Raw genomic sequence first — 15020 nt, forward strand, 5'->3', positions numbered from 1 at the left:
TTTGGTTACTGTTCACATGTCTAGCAATACGATCATACCACGAGTCTTATAATATCATTTAATCACTCACGAGTCAAGTATAGTCCACACACTTTTTTTATTCTTTGACTCGAGTCATGCACCATGTCGTTTATGATCGTATACTAGGTTCATGCACCCTTTTTTCGTCATAATAAAAAAAAAACGAGTGGATGATTTTTTTCTCACATGTTTTCAAATGTCTAATTTTTTTCCTCTTCCTTTCCTATATTGAGCAATGAGTCAAACAATTAAGTGAATTATTTTATTTCAGTACTTGGTCAAGGAGTAGGGGTAGATTAATACGGTTTGAATCATCACCGCAACAATCTAAGAGGCGTTCACCTTCAAACTACTTTCACTTTCTTCCAATGGCCACTAAGGAAGATATTAAGAACATCATTAAACCATCAAGGCTCTACCTACCATTATAAAAACCCTTACCACTAGGGTCACTACCATGGAAAAAAACAAGGTCACTATTTCTACCCTTGACAAATTGAAGGAGCAGATGAGTAAGATTTCTTAGGATTTCATGTATGTGGAACAGCCTCCCACTCATTTGGATGTGAAAGACTGGCTCCCTAAATATATCTCCATTGTTAATATTCCATAGTTCAAGCCTACTGACAATTCAATATTCCATTTGAAGGCGTCTCTGCAACCATGGCTCTTAAGGGATTGGACGTAACACTCTTCCCTACGGTGTTTCCTCTCTCCTTAGAGAATGCTTGCCAACAATGGTTTTATTCCCTAAATGCCAAGTGTACTGCAACTTGGCAAGATGTCACCGATAGTTTCATGAATCGTTACAAGTGTAACATTCAAACTAAAACTTCTGAACATGAACTCTCCATTCTCAAACATATAGAGAATGAAGGCTTCACCACTTATCTAAACAAGTGGAGGGAAATGACTCCACTTTTGGTAGATCCTCCCAAAGAAAGAGAGATGGTTTGCCTCTTCATCCAAAATCTGACTCACAAGTATAGGGAACATCTCAAATTTCTTCCACTGAACACTTTCAAAGCTGTATACGACATTGACATCAGTATCGAGGACGAGCTAATAAATACTGATGGTAGTAACAATAATATCACTTGGAAAAACAAGAAAAAATACCTTCCTTTTCTTCGTCTTCTAAGCACAAAAATACTACCAACAATACAAGCCAAGTTGGTCTCAATGAAGGGTTATCTCTTGATGCTCCGTTGCCCAAGAAAAGGAGAACATACACTCCTTTAGGAAGGACTTATGATGAGGCATTTAATCGCCTCTACGGTCAAGGATTGATCGCACCTATTGGTCCATTTCCAAAGCCAAAACTTGAAGAAAGAAGCACCAAATGGAATCCCAATTCCCATTGCAAGTACCATCAAGGAAGGGGTCACTCTACCGAACAATGATAGAATTTGAAGGATGCCATTAAAGAATTAGTAGATGCCAACAAACTTACCGTCCCTCTAGGTGGTAAGAAGTGACAAGCAGTAATGAAGACAAGGCGCGCGGCGAGCCCTTCGCACGAGATTTCATGATTTCTTCTTTTTATTAGTTTCCCTTTCCCCAATTCAAGTGTAGCATAGATTTCCCTTTTTATAATTTGATAATTTTGTTAGCTTATTCAACATTTTCATTAACAAATTGAGTATACATCTTGATCATTTCCACAAAAAAAAAAAAAAAAAATCAATTACCGAACTAAACACAAGGTACACCAATAACTTGAGGCACCTTTGCAACCCTTTCCTTCTCTATTAACCATTCAATCACATATCCATTTCTTCGTCAACCACTTTGAGCCTCGTCTAATGACTGACCTTATTTATTCAACCCACATTCACTTAACCCTTGGATGGGAAGGTGTGCAATTTGTGTAACAGTCAGAAACAAAGTTCAAATAATAATAAATAATAAAAAAAAACAAAAAAAAAAAGAATAAGTAAATGTAGGCGTTGTTCGAAGTGCGCCTACGTTAAAGCATGTTGTGAATATGCCTGGCATTCATAGAAAGTGGGAATTGACGTATAAGATTAGGGACAAATAAAGTGGGGAGCCGCCAACAAGTTAATAAGGAACTTGTAAACCGTTCACGGATCATTTAAGGCAACCACGAATAAGTGACAATGAAGGCAACAACGATTGACCCGTGAAGGTTACACCCCATTCATAATCCATGAGATTACTAACTCCATATGGTTCGGAACCACGAAAGGAGGATCTGGGATGATGGTACGAAGTGAGTCATTGAGTCACATTCGCCCGTATTGGCCTCTACTCGATTCTTATAGAGAAAAGTTAAACCTGCGATCTCAAAGGCATGCAAACAAAGATTCAATTCGCTCCAATATATTATTAGGCTAAATTGGTTGAATAATAATGCAACACATTATTCTAAAATATTGTGATCACTTGATTAAACAACAAGATTAAAAAGGATCCTAAATCGGTTGTCCAAATTATCTTATTAGGCGTTATTTTCAATTATATATTCCCTTTAACATGTATTATGGTGATCAAATAATAATAATAGAATAAAAATTAATATTGGAAGCAATTCAACAATAATATCGTTAGTCAAATAAAATATAAATAAACTTAATCATGATACTAGCAATATTAAAATAAAATAAGAGTAAATTAATTACCCACATTACGCGCGTTCCTTTTAATTGCTACATCATGAATAAATTGTTAGTAACTTCAATTAAATATATAAATCAACTGAAATTAAATTAAATAAATGTAGATTTGATTTAGTCCAAACCCTCAGTTATTTATACCTTTCACGCCTTGGTTTAAGGACGGAACCTCGGGTTTAGTATAGACTCCTTGGAGTACTTAAGGGAAGAATGGTGTAATTAGAAATATAGGGTTAAGGTTTAGAATATTAGAGAGAGAGATAGGAGAATGAATTTTGGAATAAAAGAGAGAAAGAGAAAATCATTTGATGCCCCGAACTGTAGAAAGAAGGGGGGTATTTATAGAGGAAATGAGTAGGGGGAACACACGAAACCCTAAAAAGATAAAAACCCTAAAAAATATTGCCAAGACACGGAAAAATGTGTCGTGACATGGGAAACTCTTGTGTGACGCGGGAAATATTTGACCTACGGGAGTAAAAACGCGTGAAGGGTTTACGTGGAAAAGACACGATAAAATTTTGTGACACGACACACGTACCATGACAAGGCAGTGTCCACCATGGCATGGTATAGTACACTGTATCACAATAAAAAAAAGTGTGCGGAAATTACACGGAACAGCCCCGTGTCACGGAATGGGCACCGTGACACGGGAAATTATACCGTGACGCGGTGCAAAACCCGTGGCATGGCAATATTCCCGTGACACGGTTGATTAAAAACATGGAAAAATGCACCGTGGTACCAGGCACTGTGCCACGTCATCAGGAGCCGTGACACGATGCTTTTACACTTTGCGCGGTAATTTTGGTTTTTTACACGTTTTTAAAATCATCATAACTTTGATCTGTAACTTTTAATAAGGCGTATAATATATCATTGGAAAGCTTATCAAGTCTAATTTCTAACTCCATTAAAGTTAGTAAAAAATAGTTTGTAGATTAAAGATATGGTCGTTTTAGTATAAGGGTGTCCGTTTTGAGCCGAGTTTAGTGTTTGGCTCATATCTTCTTCGTTTTAAATCGAAATCGGGCTTATGATATATTGTTGGTAAGCTTATTTCAAGGCCTATCAAACCAAATAATAATTGGATCAAAATTATTAGGAAACAATATCTTTTTATCTCAGTTTTGTGATGTGGACATAAAAAGAGGAAAATAAATTATGGTAGGGACATGAGCTAGGATTTGGATTGGTTTATGAAATGTATTGAATGGAAACATGTATTTAAGCATTCCAAAGATTAAATACTCAAACCGATTATTAAGGGCGGTGAAAGGTTGTTCATCATCGGGTTTGGTTTTGGGGAGAAATTTTTAGGTGTCTACAGTAAATAATAAAAAAAAAACAATGTCTAAAGGCAAGTGTTTCAATGTCTTCAATATGAACACGTCTCAAATTGCGTCTCTCATTGAGTACGTGGTACCGTGCCTGAGAAACATGAATGCTAAGTGAGTGATGGATTGCATGATCCTAGGTTGTCTACATCGATTTAAAAGAATAAAAAAAAGAAAAGAAATTCAAACAAAAAATTATATAATACTTGCAAAGTCCAAATTTTCAAATATACAATTTCATATCTTGGGGGCTTTGCTCGGGTCTTGATCCTTTTACCCTTTTCTTCCTTAAACCTTCAGATTAACCACATTACAACCCTTGAGAGACCTCTTTGAGGTATACATACACTTGTGCAAAGTTCTTTTAGAGTTACGTTTGACCTGATTCCTAACGGATATGTAGGCAACCTCACATTGAGGTGCGGCCACATTTATATGCATGATCGAGTCGAAGAATATCTAATTCTTATCCCTATGAACCTATCCATCTAGAGCTAGACTTGGGGGCTAGAACCCACGTCACTTAGCCTACCTAGCCTAAAGAGTCACCATTTTGACTGTTCTCACATCTCTTTCCATCACCATAGCCTTTGCAGCCTCACCTTAGTATCACTTTAACACACTTCTTTCACACATACATAGCCATATCATCTTTCCCTTAGAAACCCTTTATCATGCAATCTTTTTTCCCTACCGCGCATGCTAAATCATCTTTCAAGTTAACATTCATTAAAAGAAACATTGTATACTTGCTTAGCTTCCTGACCTAAGAAATGTTCATTGTTTCACGCATGGCATAATGTGTTGAGCAACATTTATCTATCAATGATTTGTAATCATACAAAGCATATCGTGCTTAGCTTCTAGACCTAAGCAACGTTCATCAAGATTCTTTTTCATACACTATTATGCTTAGCTTCATTAACAAGTGCATTCATTGATCGTGTCACATGATGTAATTATTCTTAGCCTCCTGGCCTAAGAACATTCATCATGCATACATTATTATCAAGACAAGAAATTTAAGTTGACAAGAAGAAAATCCATCCGATTTATATCGGTTTGCTCAATGAGGAAGTTCAAAACTTCTTCCCTTTTTTATGTCTTTTCTTTTGGGGAGGTTCAATAACTTTTTCAAAATTTTCTAATCGAAGGAAGTTCGAAAACAAAACTTCATTTTTCACGTCTTTCTTTTTCAGAAGAAAGTCTATACCCTCCACTCGTCTTATGACAAAAATGGCATAAAATTTTTGCTTTTGCATTTTCGGTTGCTTGTGTTTGCACACACACACCATATACACTCACACAACCACAAGTTATACACATGTCATGTAATTTCAAGTCAAGTCAAGCTTGGTGAAGTTAGTTGGTCAAATCAATCATAGTCTGTACGAGTCCATTGGAAAATTTTAGTTTGCAGGTCTCAATTACAGCCCAAGTTCGGGACAAGAGAACCATCTACAACCCACGTTCGGGACAAGAGAACCATCTACAACCCACGTTCGGGGACAAGCAAACCAACTATAGCCCACTTTCGAGGACAAGCGGACCATCTACAACCCACATTCGGGGACAAGCGAACCATGTACAACCCACGTTTGGGGACAAGCGAAACATCTACATCCCATATTCGGGGACAAGCGAACCATCTACAACCCACATTCGGGGACAAGTGAACCATCTACAACCCACGTTCAGGGACAAGCGAAACATCATCATTTTAGTGATCATCTCCCAAGTGAAGACGATTCACGACGCAAGGTTCTCGATACATAGAGACTTACTATATCATGATTAGACTAGTTTTTCCTCAAGCATGGAAAATTGTCGGTTGATTCCACCTCTCAAGGTGAAGAAGTCATTGATTATATCATCTATCGACTTTCCTCAAGCATGGAAAGTATCATCCGGTGGATTTCTTCAAGCATAGAAAACTACTGTAATCCCCCGTATTTTTTAAATATTTTATAAATGGAATTTTATTTTATTTATAATATTTATTTGTTATTTTTCATAATTTAATTTCAAAAGTTTTAAATTATTAATCTGGGTTGAAAATTATTTGAACAAATTATTTTATGCACCTTTATTCTACAATTTATGTCCAATCACACAAGCCTAACCCATTTATTTACTTAATCGACCCATTATTTTTATGAGGCCCAATCTTCCTATTTAACCTACAATTCTCTCCTATAAATACCCCATGAATCCCCAAAAATTTCTCACACATAAAGGTTAGTCTTATTTTCTTTCTCCTTAGTTTTATTAATTTGTGTAATTATAATTATTGATTTATGGGTTTTGATTTTATTGTTTGAAATTAATTTAATTAGTATAAAATTGTATTTTGATGATTAAACTTTATAATTTCAGATTTTATAAGTGTCGTAATTTTCAGGTTTTATAAATTTTATAACCTAGGGTTTTTAATTATTGAAAATCATGATTTTAGGGTTTTTATGAACAATTGATTTACGGCTTTTATAGTAATGATGTTTTGAAATTTTGGTGATTATAACTACTAATTAGTTTAACTTAATTCCAAATTATTTTAAACACTTAAATTCGTGTTTTAATTTTAAGATTTTCGTTCATTAATATTAATCCCGTTTTAAACCCGATCAGGTTCTGAACTCATCCGATTTTGATGAAAAAGTAGTATTTTTCATGTGGAAACAATGTTTTAGGAAAGATTCACCACCTTTGGTAGTGTGTACCATCCTCTTGTGGCCAAATTCAGCTTTTAAATATGATTTTCGGGCAGTTTTTGATTTTAACGACGTTTTTTTATACTTAAAATATTATCCTTGAGTTTGATTGATAAAATTAATTATGTTTAAAGTTAATTAAGCATAAATATATGTTTTATTGAAGTTTTAAATGCTGAAAATAGTTTCTAAGTATTACTTTTGATGTTTTATAAAGACGGTTTAATCACCCATTAAAAAGGGTGATTATTAGGGGTTTTTAAATAATTTTCAGATTTTTATTAGACTTTTAACTTGCTGTAATTTCATGTATAAGAGTGTATTTTAAGGTTTTTATGAAGAAAATTTAAAGAACTATATATAAGCCTTTAATTTTAACTAAAGGGAAGGTTTTAAAGTGTTGTTTGATTTGGATTTTGAAAGTTTTAAAGTAAGTTAGTATTGCTGTAAATTTGATTGATTGGGTATTGATTGAGATGTAATTCTTTGGTTTAGGAGAGGAGTTTATTGATGGTGATTTCTAGATAGTAAAGTGGCATACCAATTCGTTTATTCAAGGTACGTACAAGTTATGAAACCTTTCTTTTAGGTGCATGTTTAAGGACGGATCGAGAACTTAGTATCATGTATAGGGATGACTGAGTTATATTGTTTGGTTATAAATTGTGAATTTTGTATGATGTGCACTATTTTATATTGCAAGTATTATTTGTGCTCTAATTATGCAAGGTGCGCTTAGAGGCAAAGGTATGCAATTGGTGTAAAGATTAATTTATTACTCATTCATGATTATGCAAACAGGATGAGTAAAGGAAGAATTCAAGTCTTATAAGACGAGGTTAAGGTTTTGGGGTGCCTTATGCACTCAAGGTGTTTATACACCGAGGTAGTAAAGGAATAAATAATAACTGTTGTTTGTCACTAATAAATCAAGAATTGAAATCGAAAACTTGTCTTGTTTGATTGAATTGTGTTTAGAATGTTTGTATTGTTATGCATATGAGTCATCACCAAGTCTAAACTTGTAAATCACGTAAAGTGCAAGATGGATGAGCAATAAAACTCTGGATTGGTGCACTTCTGGAGTAATGACAATCAGGGGTTGGGGTACACGGGGTATTAGTCGTGTACTTTTATCGAGGCCGTCTGATCTACGAGTCTCCTATTTAAAATATTTTTTTAAAACTAGGAGTTAGGTGAGATCTCATACTAACTACGGTCACGGAGTCGCGCCTGTGGTCGTTGGATGTTTATTGATGTTTCTGAAAGGAGGCATGAAGTTTTTCTTTTATTGATGTTCCAAATGGGACATGGGTTGGACAACCTTGTCTATTGCTAAATCCAATGAAATAAATAAATGAGTTAGTTAATATTAACTAGTGAAGTCTTAATAAATTTGATAGTTGAGTCATGTGTCGAGTCTATAAACTAATGTTGCGTGATGATTGACTATTAGTAGCGTGTTAGGTATTTCTTTTACGTTTTGCAGCTTATATGTACTCAGCTTTGCTGATTGCGTGCTTTGTGTGTCTTTCTTTGGTCATGGCCTTTGCCTTTCAATGACCCTGTGACGATCCAATTTTTACACTTGTAATATTGGGGAGTAGATTAACCACATGTTCTTACATAAGCAGCATTCACATCAGGGTTGTGGGATTTTGAGTAGAGAGTTGGTTATTATTCGCAGTTTATTTCTTTTCATAAGTTTGAATTATTTAAACTCTGGTTTTATTTATTTAGTACTTTTGTTGGGTTTTGAATAAGGGCCTTAATAGTTCCAGCTTGTATCATTTAATTTGGTTTTGTTACTGGTTTTAAAACTTAATTATAACTGAGTTAGTTTTTCCTTAAATAAGCATTATAGGACGCCTTAAATAGGCATTATAGGACGCCTTAGAGGCGTTCTTCAACTAGGGTGCCTTATAAAGTTTACAAGACGTCTTCAAGAGGCGTTCTATATTCAATACAATATTGAACACTTGGTATAAATAAGCGTTTCGAATGATATATACCGACTAGTTAGAAAACAAGGAAAATGGAACGGTTGCTTAGTGACATGCGTTTCATAAGTCTATAAAAAGAGAACGCCTATCTCACAAATCAGTTCTCTTTTTATTTCTATTTTTTCAAAAAAAAAAATATTAAAACGATTGGAAAAAAATATTATACGAAAGCATTAATTTCGAATGCTAAATAGTGGTAGTTTGGATTACAATAAGAGATTAGATCTAAGTAAGAAAACTAATGCGTTATTAACTTTAATCAAGAATTTTCAAATGGACTAATGAATTATGATTTCAATTCAACTCAGTAATAATATATACATAGAAAATGAAATCAGGTACAAAATCAATCTAATATAATCAAAATTACAGTTCATATTAGAATGCTAATAACCAACTCCAATCTCTAGAATTATCCCAGCTGATACGACCAAAATCACCAAATCAATCTATGTTGTATCAAGCTCCTTTGCTTCAAAACCTTATTATGTAAATCCCTGCAACAATAAAGTGTATTAGATTTCAAGGCTTAGCTATACATGAAGATGGATTCGGTAATTCTAAAAGAAAAAAATAGTGGTTGAATGTTCATTGATAGAGCAATAGTGTTTAACTGTACAAATTTCATATCCATTTTATACCTTGATTCATCAACAAAAAAATAAATTAAATCCCCATTATCCTAAAAATCGAACTGATATGACAGAAATATATAATAAAAATCGATAAAATTATTATTACCCTTTATATTATAAAAACAAGAATTGACAAAATTTCAAACCCAAAATTGAATAAAATAAAAAAAAATTATGTATTGCTCATAATAAGTTGATTTTCTCCATACCACCCGAAAATCGAATTTTAAATGCTCTTGTTGAAGTGGGACGATGCAATCTAACAACCCGAGGTGGTGGCTATGCAACGAAGGTGAAGGTGATGGTGATGGAGCTTCTATGGCAGTAGTGGTGGCGGTGCTTGTAGCGCTTAGATTCACGGGGAATGCTTGCCATGGAGAAAGTAATTCGAGGGTTCCAATCTAGGCTTGTGGGAGAATCATGGATCGGAATTGATTTCGCACTTGAATGAAAAGGGGGGTCGGAAAAGAAATTATTGAAATAGAAACCTCTACATTTTGTTGGAGATGAAAAAAAGCATAGAGGGATCTAAAGATGAAGAGAAGAAAAATTTCATTGAAGAGGAGGAGTTATAGAGAAAATGAAGAAAGAGGAGGCGGTAGAAGGCTAGAAGCTAAGTGAAAATTAGGGGGATTAGGTTATAACTAGTGGGGAGTGGTTGAAATAAAATAAAAACTGATAAATCAAGTGGGAACTGTCAACTTAGAACACCGTTCTATAATATATATCCATATTTTATTTTATTTTTATTTTTATTATGGTAAATTATATTAAACTGTTCTTAATGAGGGGCGTTCTATTTGATTCAACATAAAAAGCTATCCTCTAACAAAGGCGTTCTATTTACTTCTAGAGAACGCCTGTCAAACTTAACAGTTATGTATTATGTGTTACTTTTGCCACTTTTTGTGGTAGTGGGCCTTAATGGTTCCATCTTGTATCATTTAATTTGGTTTTGGTTATTGGTTTCAAAACTTAATTATAACTGAGTTAGTTTTTCCGCTGCTATTATCTGATAAAGCCTTAACGTTTGAACACGTGGAGGTAGCACACCAGCAATTCTCTTGGATTTTGTTCAGGGTATTTACAGGTTTTAAGAGAGAATTATTGGGGTGTTACAACTACCAAATTCATCTGTTGACTTTCCTCAAGCATGGAAAGTATCTTAACAAACATTATCCGTTGGATTTCTTCAAGCATAGAAAACTGCCAAATTCATCATTCGAATTTCCTCAAGCATGGAAAGTATCACAACAAATATCATCGGCTAGATTTATTCAAGCATAGAAAGATACCAAACTCATTTGTCATTGATACACTGGTGTCAAATACTATCAAACATGTTTGCCACCGATACACTAGTGTCAGATAAGCATTCTATCCCTTTACTCTTTTATGTATGGAACTTACATTTTTCTGCAGGTATCGGCATATACAGAGTGATTTAGGATCGTAGAATGTCTTAAATAATTCTCAGTCCCTATCAACTACTTTGACTATCGTTTTCAAAAATGACGTTTCTACAAACTCGGTCAAAGTGGGGGCTTCTATAGACACCTAAAAATTTCTCCCTAAAACCAAACCCGATGATGAACAACCTTTCACCGCCATTATTGTTCAAGTTGAGTATTTAATATTTAAAGTGCTAAAATCCATTTTTCCATTCAATACATTTCATAAACCAATCCAATTCATAGCTCATTTCCCTAAACCATAACTTACTTTCCACTTTTCGTGTCCACATAACAAAATCAAGATCGAGAGAAACTGATTTTTTGGCCTTTTAATTTTGATCCAATTATTACTTGGTTGTATATTCCTTGAAATAATATTTCCAACAATATATCATAAACCCAATTCCGATTCAAAACGAAGAAGAAATGAGCAAAATACTAAACTCGGCCCAAAACCGACACCCTTTCACTAAAACGGCCATATCTTAAAATCTGCAAATTCTTTTGACCTGATTTCAATTAGGTTGGAAAGTAGACTTTATAATCATTCTAATTATATATTATATTCCTTATTCCAAGTTATGGATCAAAATTTATTGTAGTTTTAAAAATGCGTAAAAAACTAGAATTATCGCCCAACAGCTAAAATGCTACATCGCGGATAAGGCTGACGTGGCACGGTGCATATTTCTGTGACACGATATTCTAAACCGAGTTACAGTGCCTTTTTTGTGTATTTTCCACCACATTTTGAAAAAATAAAACACCGTGACACGGCGCCACGTGTCACGCCTCAATGAACTTTGCCGCGCCACGACATTTTTTGTCCTGTCACGGTACATGCGCCGTGTCACGAAACTTTCCTGTGTTTTCTCCGCATAAACCTGAATGTGTTTTTATCCTTTTTAGGGTTGTAGCTAGCTTTATCGTGTCACGCTAAATTCTCCAGTGTCACGACATATTTTGTCGTGTCGGCAATATGCTAACATGCTGCGGCATTTATTTTTAGGGTTTTTATCTTTGTAGGGTTCTTGATGTTCCCTCTATTCATTTTCCTTATAAATACCCCCCTCATTTATGCAATTCGGGGCATAAAATCATTCTCTCTTCCTCTCTTCTACACCAAAAAATCATTCTCTTCTCTCTCTCTCTCTCTCTCATACTCTAAGCCTTAAACTTATAATCCTATCTACATCATTCCTTCCTTAAGCACTACAAGGAGTCCATACTTAACCCGAGGATCCGTCCTTTAAGCAAGGTGTGAAAGGTATAATTGAGTGAGGGTTAGACCATATCAACTCTACTTTTTTATTTAATTTAACTGTTTCTATTTGATTTATATTTTTATTGAAGTTACTAACAATTTATTCATGATGTAGCAATTTAAGGAAGCGCGAAAAGTAAGTAATTAGTTCTCTAAATTACTCTTATTATTAATATTGCTAGTATTATGATTAGAGTTATCGTAATTATTTGATTTGACTAACATTATTTATTGTTGAATTGCTTCCAAATTTAATGTTTATTATATTATTATTGATCACCATATTGCATGTTTAAAGGGAATATGTAATTGAATATCACGCCTAATAAGATAATTTGGACGACCGGTTTAGGTTCCTTTTAAATCTTGTAATTAAATCAAATGAGCACAATATTTTAGAATTATATGTTGAATTAATATTCTACTAATTTAGCATAATAATAGTTTGGAGCAAATTGATTCTTTGTTTGCATGCCTTTGAGATCGCAGGAATCACTTTTCGTTATAAGAATCGAGTAGAGGCCAATAAGAGCGAATGTGACTCCATGATTCACTTCGTACCGTCATCCCCAATCCTCCTTTAGTGATTTCGAACCATATGGAGTTAGTAATCTCATGGATTATGAATGGGGTGTAACCTTCACGGGTCAATCGTTATTGCCTTTCGTTGTCCCTTTATTTTGGTTGCCTTTTATGATCCGTGAACGGTTTACAAGTTCCTTAAAAACTTGTTGGCGGCTCCCTACTTTGCTTTGGCCCTAATCTTAATGTCAATTCCTACTTCCTATGAGTGCCAAGCATATTCACAACATGCTAACGTAGGGGCACTTCGAACGACACCTACAGGTGAAATTAATAATATGATTGATTTGGGTATTTATACCCCTCCAAGTGGGCCAATGAGAGGATGACATGTGTCGGGCTCAGAGGTGTCCAAATGGACTCCCCAGATGGACGACACGTGTCACTAAGATATGCCCCTGGGAATGGCGGTCTTCAAGGCCCAAATTCCAAGTGGTACCGCAAAACGGTGCTGCCCTAATCCCTAAGTCATCAAACCCTGGGACACGACATGTTTTTCTAGGACCCCATAAATAGGGAGATTCCCCTAATAATTGGGACATCTTGAACTTTACGTTTAAATCATTAAGACATTTATTGCTTTCGAAAAATAAAGAAAACTTGATCTCGGAATCCGAGAGGATACCTACTTTTCGCACGATTTTCTCCGAATCCGTACTAAATTAATCTTCGAAGGTGGACCTCTGACCATTTAGAGCTCCGTTTGTTTTGCAGGTATAGGCGCCCTTGTCAAATCTGGTCTTCGAGTTGTTACTCTCCTTAGGGACAAAAAAACAGCCGAAACACCCATAAAAGGGAAAAGAAGTTCTCGGAGAATTGCATGCGGGATACTGCGCCTCTGACACAGGCGGAAAATCCTTGGCCGTCAGAGTCAGGCGACACTACTTCTGGCCCACCCTTGAGTCAGACGCCATGGAGATGGTTAAAATAAGCGATAAGTGTCAAAAATTTGGCAAGCTGATCCATCGGCTTGCCACTTATCTAGCGGCAATCCACAACCCCATACCGTTTGCTAAAAGGGGCAAGGACATTTTGGAGCCTTATACGGTTGCTTCAAGCGGCAAACGCTACATCTTAGTGGCAGTTGATTACTTTACCAAATGGTTAGAGGTAGAAGAAGTCAAAAACATCAAGACAAAGGACGTCATCTCCTTCATCTAGAGGAATATCATCACTTAGTTCGGGGTGCCTATTTCTATGGTTTTTGACAAAGGTTTGCAGTTTGTGATTTGTGCCATTTATGGCACTGTTAGGGTAGGTTTTCTTCTTATTTTTATGATCGTTTTTAGTCTTTTATGTTGTGTTTTACATAATAATACTTGTTTTGCGTGCTTGTGTATAAGTTAAGAGAAATGTGTGCTTTTGATGGTTTTCTTGTTATTTTCTTCATTTCTCAGCTATTTCTCTAACTTCTCCATTTCTTTACTTGTTTTGTAGGTGTGCCGAGTTTCCTGGGATTTAATTATCGAGGAGGAAGCTCAAGCACATTCAAGGAAGTCAATGGAGTTACGTTTGGGAATCCATGCATGCAGCTCAAGCAAACCAAGCTAGCTTTGCAAGTACGAGCACCAAAGAAGTAATGAATAGATCCATAGTGTACAGGTGCTTGAAGAATAAAAGGGCTTCCCTCCTCTCGGGCATCGCCTTGAGTGCACTGGTGATAGGGATGCACGGGAGCACGAAGATCGATCGAGCAAGCAAGGGGAGCTTAGCCTCGAGCATCACAACAGGGGTGCGTGCGCACATCAGGGGTGCGTTCGTGCAGACCCTTCTGTGCGTGTGCACGGGGTGGCTGGTGCATGCGCACGACCTGCTCTGCACCTTGCTGTGAATGTGCACAAGGAGCTGGTGCGTGCGCACGGCCTGCTCTCCTTCCCTTGGCTCATTTTATTATAAAATAACTTTGACCTTTCTATTTTTAGAGGACAATCTTTAGATTAGCTTAGACTTTCTTGCTCATATCTTAGCTTTGGTTGAGAGCTTCTCTCCCTAGTTTTAGGGATAGTTTAGGAGTAGTTTTAGAGAGAGAAATTGAGGAATTTCAATGGTTTTTTAAGAGATTGAAGATTCAACGGTGACAATTGTATTGAAGATCTTCTTAATCAATTAATGAGCATTTCTCACTATATCTCATTTTATTGCTTTATTTAATTTCATGTTTGTTTGGTTTAATTTTGATGTTTGATTCTTGATTAGTGGAATTGTTCTTGATATTTTGTTGATTCTTGATTTCTTTAGTTGTTTGTTAATAGATGATGATTCTTGATTAGTTGTTTGGCTAGAAATTGAGTGAAACTTGTATGATTGATTGATTGTGATTAATTTGGGAATTGTGTTGATTGATTGTTGAGATTAAAGTGATTAATGAAGGTTT

At 35.4% G+C, this 15020-nt stretch overlaps 1 long non-coding RNA gene across 1 annotated transcript; it reads right to left on the reverse strand.

Annotated features, from left to right (window-relative positions):
* Positions 1 to 8984: 8984 nt before the first annotated feature.
* Positions 8985 to 10058, reverse strand: LOC110684785. Its single transcript, XR_002503820.1, has 2 exons — positions 9556 to 10058; positions 8985 to 9208 (listed from the first exon to the last, which is right to left on the reverse strand). It is a non-coding gene; the product is annotated as an uncharacterized LOC110684785 (long non-coding RNA).
* Positions 10059 to 15020: the final 4962 nt, after the last annotated feature.

The sequence above is a fragment of the Chenopodium quinoa genome, unplaced genomic scaffold, assembly GCF_001683475.1.
Source record: "Chenopodium quinoa cultivar QQ74 unplaced genomic scaffold, ASM168347v1, whole genome shotgun sequence".
NCBI lineage: Eukaryota > Viridiplantae > Streptophyta > Magnoliopsida > Caryophyllales > Amaranthaceae > Chenopodium > Chenopodium quinoa.